Here is an 11,797-nt window from a genome sequence, read left to right on the forward strand (position 1 = left end):
CTCCTGGAAGATCACAGGTGAGCTAAATAGTACCAGAGCACACCCTGTAGCTACCAAATCTCCCTTGGGGAGGGTTGGGGGCGAAAGGTGTTACATATTTAATGACATTTTTGTTTGTTTTAGAAAGCTTCTCTCTCTTCCTGTGGAGATACAGTATTGCATACAACTTTCTACAACCAATGTTTCCCCAATGTTTAACAAATACAGATGTTTTTGCTAGTTTTTTTTTTTTTAGATCACTTTGACAACAAATTAAGAGTGCTACATCACAAAAATGTAGGAGTCACTGTACAGTGCATTAAAAACATGGGGGGGGGGGGGCGGGGTGGTGTAGCAAGGCAAAATGTAGCAATTGTGTAAATTAAAAAAATGTCACAAGATGCAGCAAAGAAGTAAATCCTAGTGATGTCAATAGAACCTTTTCATTAATACTGTACATACGGTGCAATAATTTTGCCCCATAATTGCTCCACTTCTGCCTTGATACATATGCTACATAGTTTCAACGGCCGTATGTATTTCAAGGTGTTCAAAAATGGCAGTACTACAATGATTGCATCTTATTTTATTTGAAAGAATCAGTGATCCAGTCCAAGATGTATAGGAGCTTCTGATCCTGCGGTATAATATACAAACAAAATCAAATGTTCTAGTGCAAGCACCTGCCAGCAATGGGTCTTGGGTAGGAGGAATCCCATTTGGTCATATAAATACTTTGCTTTACTGCAGAAGTACCTTGTATGTATGTGTGTGTACAGTATAGTCAACCATTAAGGGCCCCAATGTGCCAACTCCCTAGAACTATCTCAGGGCTCCTCTTAGTAGAAGAAGCATAGGCTAGATAGAGTATAAGAGGTCCCACTGGTGTGGTTAGGAGCAACATGAGAGCCAGCTTGGTGAAAGGAGCTCCTGACCCCAAAGTTGTAGCGAACATCTGCTGGGATTCACGGTCTGCTGGGCCATAGGACTTCTACTTCATGTAGGTGTAGCCCTCTTTCCCCCCCCTTAAGTGAGATTGGGGTGTGTAGGTGTATCTGACTACTTCTCAGGGTGGTGCTATACCTGTTGGCTCACAGGAGGGCTGAGCTTCCGCCACGGGGAACCTGGGGCATTTATACTAGGGGTACTTACTTCCAACGATGCAGCGCCTCCACCTGCGATGGCTCCCACCAGAGGGGGAGTGGTTCCTCGCAGGACAATCACAATAATCGATACTCACACAGATATATATATTAACTAGGGACTTTACTGAACATGCATGAAAACAGATCACGGCAATATCATCATAACCTGTGTCCCTCTCTAGAGGAGACACTTACTGCGTCGCGCAGGACGCTTCCCCAACACTAGGTGATCCCACCCAGTGTCCCGAGAATCCCCACCCAATGTCCCGCACTCTAGTAGAGAACGTGGGTGACTGCGCAGTCACTATTTATTCTATGGGCCCGGTGGTGCACTTATGATTCAGAGTTACCTGCCGAGCACTCCGGTGCTCGGGCCTGCAACAATCTTCACAAAGGGTCAGACGTGCGATGCATCCATCTGATCCTATCCAGGTGATATTGTCCAAGGACCCCAACGTGGGTCCAACCGCTTCACGGGAACAGCAACCGCATCAAGGGGACAGCAACCACGTCACGGGAACAGCAACCGCCGCTACTTCCCTATCTCTCTCTAACGTGACAGGAACCCTAACCTAGGGCCTGTCCCTGATGTACCGCAACCTGGGATGGCTTGGGGGAAACTCCTAGGGCCTGCGGGGTTATAACCTGCCCCACTCCCCTCGCTCGTCCCAGTCCTATCTGTAACTCACTAACAACTAGCTACTACCTCCCAGATACTAACAGCCTGCAGCAGACACACATGCACTAAGGGCAGCGTCCCTATCTGGGGCCGTCCCTCAGCACTTACCCACTAACCTGGTGGGGAGTTGGGGCCTTACTTGGGATGTGGGGGACCTTACTCGATGCAGGGGCTGCACATGCTCTCTGCACCCTTCCTTCCCTCACAGCTCCCCAGCTCCAACTGCCGTTCTCAGCGCGCGAAATGTATCTTATTGCTCCCTCTGGAAATCCTTGGCCCTTATTGGCCACACGGAGGCAGCTGATGTGCTTGCCCCTAAGCCTCATGGGAGTTGTAGTCCCGTGGAGGCTGCAAATACATTGGGGCCGCGTGCGCGCCTTTCCTGCGCCTGCGCTAACCCCTAATGGCCGCCGCAACCTCTCTAGGCTCTGTCCTGCGCATGCGCGACCTCTCTGGAGCTCTCCTGCCGCCTGACTATCCCTGCGCATGCGCGAGCTGTTGCGCAATGGCGGTGCCCTGTACCCTGAGCCACCGGGACCTCGGCAACGCGATCGCGGCCCTAACAACGGCCCGCTCGCGTCCCCGGCAACCGGCCGCATCAGGGAACAGCGCGCGACTCCCCGCTCCGGCCACCACCCTTGGAAGTAGCCGTCGGGCCCGGCGCTGGCTCCGACGGCACCCGCGACCGCACTGCTCCAAGGGAGGGGGTCTCAAGGAGCTGCGGGAGCTCCAGGCTACATAGGAAAGACAGGAAAGGCAGAACACTGGTGATAAGGAAGCTGTTTGGCAAAATTCCTTTGTGTTACCATAACAGAGATAAAAGAGATCCCTTGGTCCTCGCCTTCAAGCAGGTCAGCCTTCTGCTATCCCTGTGGAGAACATCCTAACATATGCCTGTGCCCCTGTCAGTGGGAACCCAGCTCTCAGGTAAAATGCAGTTTGCTGCTAAGGTTCAATAAAAGACTGTTTGCTGCCATAAAGAAGCCTGTTGTGCCCTCATTGTCTGAGACCTCCTCTTCACACAACCAAGCCTTAAACTCGAATCAGTAGCAGTGGAAATTACAACCGTGGCCCAGCTCTCCCGCACATCGACTAGGTACAAGTACTAGACCTCTGAGCACTATGCTACATCTGTATTTAGAATTGTAATTATATAACACCAACAGTGTGTACAGCGCATAACAAAATGACAATACAGGGAACTTAAAGTAGTGGGAATAAGTGCAGCAAGTAAATAACATTAGGCAAAGGGAGGTCCTGCCCCAAAGAGCTTACAAATGAGGTTGTATAGTTGGAAAAACAGACACAGCAGGAGTAAAAGTGCATTTATTAAAAGTGCAAGTGTGACAGTGTGCTCACCACAAACAAGATGGGACCATGCTGCTGAGGTGAGGTAATATATATGATGACAACCCACAGCGCCGTGAGCGCGTCTGGAGTGTAGAGGAGTTGAGGTTGCCGGGTCAGGGTAGAAGAGGTGAGAATGGTTGTGATACTTGCCGGGGTCAGTAGTGGAGGGGTGTGGATAGTTGTGGGTGCTTTAGCCGAGGTCAGGATTGGAGAGGTGCGGATCATCGAGAGTAAGCCAAGGTCAGGGATGGAGAGATGCGGTTGGTCAAACGAAGCCGGGTCAGGAGAGGAGAAGAGCGGAGTTCAAAGGCAAGCAGGGTCAGGTAACAAGGCAAGGCAGAAAAGGCTGGAACAGAACAGACTGTGGAGAGGCACACGCACAAACGGAGATTATGCTCAGCCGATGACCTCTTGTTCTGCTGAGTATTTAAAGGAAGCTGTGACGAATCAAAGCAGGTGGCGTGTCCCTGAGCAGGTCCTGATAGGAAGTTCCACTGCAGGAGGCAGGTGGGCCGAGTCTTCCTGATGATATTATTAATGTGATACAGGTGCGTGCTGCACGCGCGCTAATAATGTCATCACATGGATGCAACCGGGAGGCGGGGCCAGCGGAGTTGGCATTTAGGTCTGCGTGGGCTGCGCACACACTCCTATGATGCTAACAGGCTCCAGGGTGAGGTTTGGGAGCGATGCTGGTATCTTGATGTATGAAGTGTAAGTTTTGCGTGCGCCTACTGCTCAGCGCCTCATGGATCCTTACAGCAAGTCAGGAAGTCCAAGTGCATATGGAGTTTATTTATTTATAAAAATGTTTTCCCAGGAAGTAATACATTGAGAGTTACCTCTCGTTTTCAAGTATGTCCTAGGCACAGAGTTATAAAAATACATGGTTACATTAAAAGAATAGAGGTTATACAGTCAATTCACAGGCATTTCATGGACAGATAAAGTTGGTTACAAGGGATAAAGGGCTGGGGAGTTTCAGATTGAAATACAGCAGCTTTAACATCACCAAACATTAGCAAACAGCTCACACCCTTTAGCTGCGCCAAAGGCTGTCCACCTTTGGGGTAATGCAGATGTACACTGGGGGTGTTGAGATTCAATGCAGCTGTGAACACAAAGTTCTTTGTCTTCTTTGCTCATTAACATTCCAGTGGGTGGGGTTGACGTTCCACAGAGTACAAGCAAATGTTAACCCTTAGCACACTGGTCCTGTGCAGAGGGGAGCAGCTCTTGGGGAGTCCCATCAGGCTGTCCACCTTTGGGGCAATGCAGATGTACACTGTTTGTGTTCACAGCTGCATTGATTCTCAACACTCAAGTTCTTTAGGCGTTAGGAGACCATTTAAGAGAACATTTTTCAGCTAGCTTTGAAGATGGAAAGTGAAGGTGCGTTATGAATTGTAATTGCTCTAATTAATGTAATCGACGCAATGATCTTCCATTGTATTTACTGATGTATTACAACTCATTTAATAAATCTGGCTTCAATATTGTGTTTATTTTAAATTGTGACGTTATTGTGCTCACATTAGTTTGTCATAGTAAATGTGACGCAGTCCGTCGTTACCATGGTAAATACCTTTGTGTTATGCGATGCGTACATTGTGTGTGCAAAAAAAATATTTCTATGTAGTACTGTGATGAGCTTTTTATTGAGAGAGGAGCTTGTTAAAGCGTTTTTATTTAATTGTGTTAAATACAATTATATGTTAATGAGATGGAGAGAAAAACCCATCATAAAAAACAGCCATAACAGCCACAACTACATGTTAGTATGATACAGAACAACTTATTTTAAATGTGATACCAGAAATGTTTAAAGCTAGGCAAACGTTTATAACAGTCACCGGCAAATAATGATTCTAATTCTCAACAGATATTAAAATACAGCAGGAAAATGAGCGAAGACTGCAGACTTCAGCTGCAGCTAACACCTCTGCTATGCCATCTTTTTATTGGTATAATGAGCACTTAGCTACAAATGTCCAGCATGAGAGAGGATCAATATCAAAATACTGTATAAGAGGGAAATGATTAATAAAACTCGGCTGCGAAAGGAACATTTTTCTCATGAAGAATTGGACATTTTAAACAGGAGTAGATAATTTATTTTATTAAATGTGATGGTTCCACTGGTGGATTAATTTGTAGATCTTCAGCAATGTCAAAGTTTACATTTTTTCCTATTGCTACAGTATATTGTGCAAAATATAACACTCCAACACAATTTGTCCAACTTTACAAAGAATACAAAAGAGAACGCGTCCAGAATAGCTTAAGCAATGCAAATGACTCTTTAACGCTCCAAAGTCATTTAAATTATATTTCTTGTTGGTCAATGTACAGTATTATATTTTTATTTGGCCTCTGTTATTGCATTGGTAACTGAAGCCAGGACTTACTAACATAATAACCACTATCACCTTTGCATTATATATATATATATATATATATATATATATATATATATATATATATATATATATATATATATATATATATATATAGCAATAGTTCAATATAATGAATACTCTTATTACGTTCTTCAAATCGAGGTTTTTTAATGTCTGTTAATGTGCAAAGAGCACATTGAAACTAGAATGTGGTCTATTGATACACATGTACACTGATCCACGAGGGGGTAATTTGTCAGAGTACTGGCTGCAAAAAGAATGCAACTCATTTATCAACGAAGAACATGCCATTGGTTTCAATGGGAATACTTTTCGTTACCGAGAGTAATGTCCCCTCATCGGACTCCGTTCCTCCGGTATCTACTGTTTTGCATACTTTTAATGATTTTTGTACATTACAGGACATGAATGATCTCCTGTTGGAGCAGACTTCTGATGAAATTATTGTACCTACATTTTCCGAATGGAATTCAGGCCTAAAAAAGAGCTCTATCTTCTATCCCACCCATGTCAAAGGTCAATTTTTAACAATGTTTGAAAACTTGGTTATCAGGGACCTTCGTCTTCTGGCTCAGGGGTTCTCATTTTCAAGTATTAATTATGACGGTTTGAATCAAGGTGAACGTTTAGCTTTGAAATCATTACAAACTAATTCCTCATTGGTCATAAAGAGTGCGGACAAGGGTGGTGCTGTGGTAGTGCAGAGCAGAGACAGTTATGTCAAAGACGCTTTACGACAACTTGAGGATGGCTTGTCCTACCCGCCGATCCCACTCTGCACTTTTTAGAAGCCCTTATTGAACTATTTGACTCAGGTGTCATTATGGAAGTTCTTTCCAGTGATGAGGTTAAATATATTATTTCTTCACAGCCTATTATTCCTGTCTTCTACCATCTCCCAAAGATCCATAAGACAATTGTCTCTAGTATTGGATCTTTGGGAGATGGGTTGTCAAGATATGTCAATAATTTTCTTCAACCATTTGTTAGGAAATTATCCTCTTTTATATTGGACTCAGTAGGCATTTATTTTGGACGCTATTTTCTTCTTACACACAATTTTTTCACCTTTGATCACAAATTTTATTTACAGTTAATCGGCACTGCTATGGGCACGAGCTTTGCTCCTTCTTACGCAAATCTCTTTATGGGGTGGTGGGAAGCACTTTTTATATTTTCTAGCACTAACACATTTTGTAATAATATTGTTTTTTATAAAAGATTTGTGGACGACTTAATTATTATTTGGAAAGGGGATGTCACTACACTTCACTCTTTTGTTAATTATCTTAACAGTAATAAGTATAATCTTAAATTCACACTCAATTTTCATTCACGTCACATTGAATTTCTTCATCTACAATTGTTTGTGGATATTGATAAATTGATTCAAACGGATGTATATAGGAAATTAAACTCAAGGAATACTTTTCTTAGGGCGGACAGCTGCCATCCATCTCATGTGATCAGAGCCATTCCTAAAGGACAGTTCCTCAGACTGAGAAGGAACTGCTCTACACCTGGTGGTTTTCTTTCCCAGTCTGAGGATCTTGGTAAACGTTTCTCAGATAGAGGTTATTCTCAATCTCACATTAATGTTGCTTTTGAAATTGCCCTTAATACAGAGAGATCGTCATTGTTGGCACAATCGGGATATGGGTGATTCTCGCCTTGGTACTGACAGAGAAATATGTGAATCTGCACGGTACAAATAGATCTGCAAAATCCAATAATAAATGTCCATTATTTATCTCACAGTTTAACAAACAAAGTGGGAATATTAAATCTATCATTTCCAAACATTGGAACGTATTATCTATGGACCCTGTGCTCAAAAAATACACTGATTCTGGTCCTGCATTTGTGTACCGTAGGGCGAGAACCATCGGATCATATGTTTCCCTAAGTGACATAACTACTTCTAGGATTGAAAAATCTTTAATCACCAGGGGTTCTTTCAAATGTGGTTCTTGTAGCGTTTGCAAACATATGAAACCAGCCAAAAGTTTTTTTCAGGATAATTTGCTGCAGTCACATGATGACGACAACAGTCACATTAAGAAATGTTATATTAATAATTTCAAAAATTGTAAAAGTAAATTTGTTGTATACCTTATAACATGTGGCTGCGGCAAAAGATATGTGGGGAGAACGATTAGAGCTCTTAAGGTCAGGATATTAGAGCATCTAAGACTTATAAGATTACATGACACTAATCATCCTGTTTCTAAGCACTACTCCGAATGTGGTCAGGGGGGTATCAGGAATTTCTCCTTCCTGGGCATTGAATTAATTAATGATAGGCCTAGAGGAGGGGATCGCATCAATTTATTGAATCGTAGGGAAGCGTATTGGATTTTCATTCTCCAAACGTGCTTCCCTATGGGTTTAAATATTGATTGGCAATTGGCCCATTTTCTATAAGAGATATATCATTGTTTTATTCTCTTTTCAGTTATTACACATTTTGTTTAATAATTTTTAATATTTGGTTACCTTATATATATTTATCTTTTCAATTTAATGCATTCCCTGTTTTTTCATTTTTTATTTTTTATTTTTATTTCTTATTTTTCATTGTTATTTTTTCATCATATTTTATATATTTTTTCATCATATTCCGATTATATATTTTTTGACCTTTTTTTTTTGTATTACACTCCTTTGTGTTTACTTTATATATATATATATATATATATATATATATATATATATATATATATATATATATATATATATTGGTTATTATATTTCATTTTATATGTATTTTCATATTTATTCCCCTGTTACTTCAAGCTAAAAATTCTATTTTTGATTCTGGGTCCTTCCTGCTCCGTTTTTGCTTGTGCGCTTTGTTTCACCATTTATCCCTGCTCACTACACTATTGGAAGCTGCACAGCCTGCCTACCACTCCTAGGATTTGAGAGTATTGCTTATTATTCAGGGGAACCTGCCAATGAGACGGATTGTGGGTGGGTTTGTACCATCTACCACCTGTCTTCAGGAGGATAGTACCCATACAAGTGGTTATTATGTACTACCATTAATACTATTACTCATTCCTTATACCTTGGATGAAGTGGTTTTGGCTTACAATATTCTTTATTTCCTGGCATTGGAGCGCTTTTAGCCGATTTTTTCTACATTGGTTTCAATGGGAATACTTTTCCTTGATAAAAATCTGGTACTGGTTTTGACTAAAGTTTAAAAGGGGGGAGGGAGCTTTATAAAAAACCCTCGATAGTAACACAGACACACAAATATATACAGGGAAAGGCAGACATTTGCACAGCATGCTCACACATACTGTATATACAAATACACACAGAATATCAGATGCTTATTTTTAAATTGTATCCTGTAGTGGCATAATATAAGAGAGAGAGATAAAGAAGGGATCGTTTATTTTATTTATAAAATATTTTACCAGGAAGTAATACATTGAGAGTTACCTCTCGTTTTCAAGTATGTCCTGGGCACAGAGTAAAACAAATAATACATGGTTACAAGTACAGTTACATAAATGAACAGGGTATACATTATATACAAGACATTGCATGCACAGTTAAAGAAAATATATATTATGAGCGTATGAAACAGTTACAGACCAGGTTAAAATGTGAGACAGCCTTAGATTTGAAAGAATTTAGACTGGTGGTGGATGTGAGAGTCTCTGGTAGGTTGTTCGAGTTTTGGGGTGCACGGTAGGAGAAGGGGGAACATCCGGATACTTTGTTGAGCCTTGAACAGTCTTTTGGAGTCTGATCTCAGGTAATAAGTGCTGCAAGTGGTAGGGTTGAGGAGCTTGTTCAGGTAGCTGGGTAGCTTGCCCATGAAGAATTTAAAGGCAAGACAGGAAAGGTGAACTTTGCGCCTAAACTCTAGTGTTGACCAATCTAGTTCTTTGAGCATTTCGCAGTGATGTGTGTTGTAGTTGCATTGGAGAACAGTTTAGGAATTAAGGTGACAGAATATGTGGTGTACAGAGAATGCTGGGAAATATTATGTATTTTAATGAATCTGGTGCTTCAAGGGTTAAAGTAGCTACAGTTTGATTTAGGAAATACAATATATTGGGTTTATGGCAGGTCAAGACACTTCTTGGGTCAGTGCTGATCTACACAGAGGGCTTAATTGCTATCTACTATTAATCTACTAAAAGGGCTACCACTGCTGTCTGCCCCAAAGGAAACTAACATTCCTGAGATACCCCTTGTGCAGCACAGAGACAGGTGACAACCAGGTCACGCCTTAGTTGGAGGAATTTATAAAAAAATTAGAATATCATGTGACGTTATCTACTCTGCATAATAGGAGGCACATATCGGTCACCGTTGCTATTATACAAATCACGCCGTACCCCACACTGCATGGGTAAGAGGTTCCAAGGACAGATATCGGTTTCTCCAGCAAAAATTGACGTTAGGCTGTTAAAAATTAGGTGCGCGCGTGTGGAGAGCGCGGACGCAACCGGGAAGATGGCGTCTAAGTATTAGAAAATAAAGTTAGGAGTGTTTAGATATTGAGTCAAGATTTTAGACAATCATAACTTAATTTCTCTTATAGTTAGACAACATAGGCCCTCAAAACAACATATACAGCGTTTAACTTTTAGTAATAGCCCCCCTCCCCCCCCCAATTAAGCCCTCTTTGTAGATCAGCACAGACACAGGAAGGGTCTTGACCCGTCCTAAAAACAATTCTTGTATTTTTTTAAATCAAACTGTAGCTGCTTTAACCCCTGAAGCATGAGGTTGATTAAAATACATAATATTCCCCAACATCTTCCTTACATGTGTTAAAAAGGAGGCGGTGGTCCCTAGGCAATACTGACAGGTGCAGCAGTCTATGCTATCAGCCTGATAGAGCGTTCTCTCTGTAGTTCCCACTACTAGGTTTGCTAGGATCAACTAGTGCAGATAATAATGCGAAGGTCGTTTGCATCCAGGAGTTAATAAAACTTGAATGGTATGTCTCAGTTGTAGAGTAGCTAATATATTGTTTTGGTTCTCCTAATAACCTACTGTTAGCTTTCTTTCCCAGCTTCTCCAATATCAGCTCTCAGACCTCGCCCCAGCTTTGTGTGGCATGTGATGTCACACAATACACCAAACGTGTGACATCACACCGCTCAAAGCTGCCACGTATGTTATATGTTTAAAATATCTGTATAGTACTGTCTGGCAATCACTTATAAATAGAGCAACATTAAAAGTAGAACATTTTAATTGACTGCTATTTTATTGTTACTTATCAGTAAAAGTTACAATTTATTCTCCAGCATCACTATTCACATACTATTAAGAGGCATTTGCCGCTTTAGGATTTCTTTCGGTTTTGTGCTAGCACAAACAATTTAGTCATTTAGTTGTCAATTTAAGATTAATCACATTTAGAAATCAGACGTACCATCCAACCGACCGTTATAATTTATTCACATCTGGAATGATTTCTTTCAACAGAGTATAAGATCAGACAGCACTACAAAAACTACTCTCACTTAAATAAACGGTGTACGGGGTACGGGGGCAATATAATCTCCCCCGATTCTAAAAAAGTATTATAATGGAAGGTTACCCACAGCTCTAAATAAATAACTTGCACTCAAATGTACTGAGAAACATTCTCTAATTGCCAACAGTGTAAAGACACATCAAGAGAACGTATTCCAATATTACAAATGAACAATATTCATGGTGATGCTGAAAAGGCCGTGTCCCAATGACCTCACTCTAATCTCTGAGCCCAAAAAGTGGAAAATTGGGACAGGAACACTACAAGATAAAACATCCAGTGATAAATACTAACAATAACACTGACAGTACTAGAGATACAGTATACAGAGCACGAATGCCAGGACAACTATAATAGTTTAGGAAAACAAAACTGTCTATTGTCTATTGTTCTCCTAAACTGGATGTTTTATTTTGTAGTGTTCCCTTTCCCCTGGTAGTTTCCCACCTTTGGGGCTCAGAGATTAGAGTGGGGTCGTTAGCCTCACCTTATATTTGATCATTTGTAATATTTATTTCTTGATGTGTCTTTACACTGCTGGCAATTAGAGAATTTTTCTCAGTACATTTGCCTGTAAATCATTTATTTGGAGTTCTGGGTAACCTTCTATTGAATAAATTATATATTCCAGATTGCCGTAAAATGCATGAATCATGTACAACCTGGAAAGCCTGCAACTACTTCTAATATGCTCGTGTCATATGAACAG

The sequence above is a fragment of the Ascaphus truei genome, chromosome 2 (genome assembly GCF_040206685.1).
Source record: "Ascaphus truei isolate aAscTru1 chromosome 2, aAscTru1.hap1, whole genome shotgun sequence".
Lineage (NCBI taxonomy): Eukaryota > Metazoa > Chordata > Amphibia > Anura > Ascaphidae > Ascaphus > Ascaphus truei.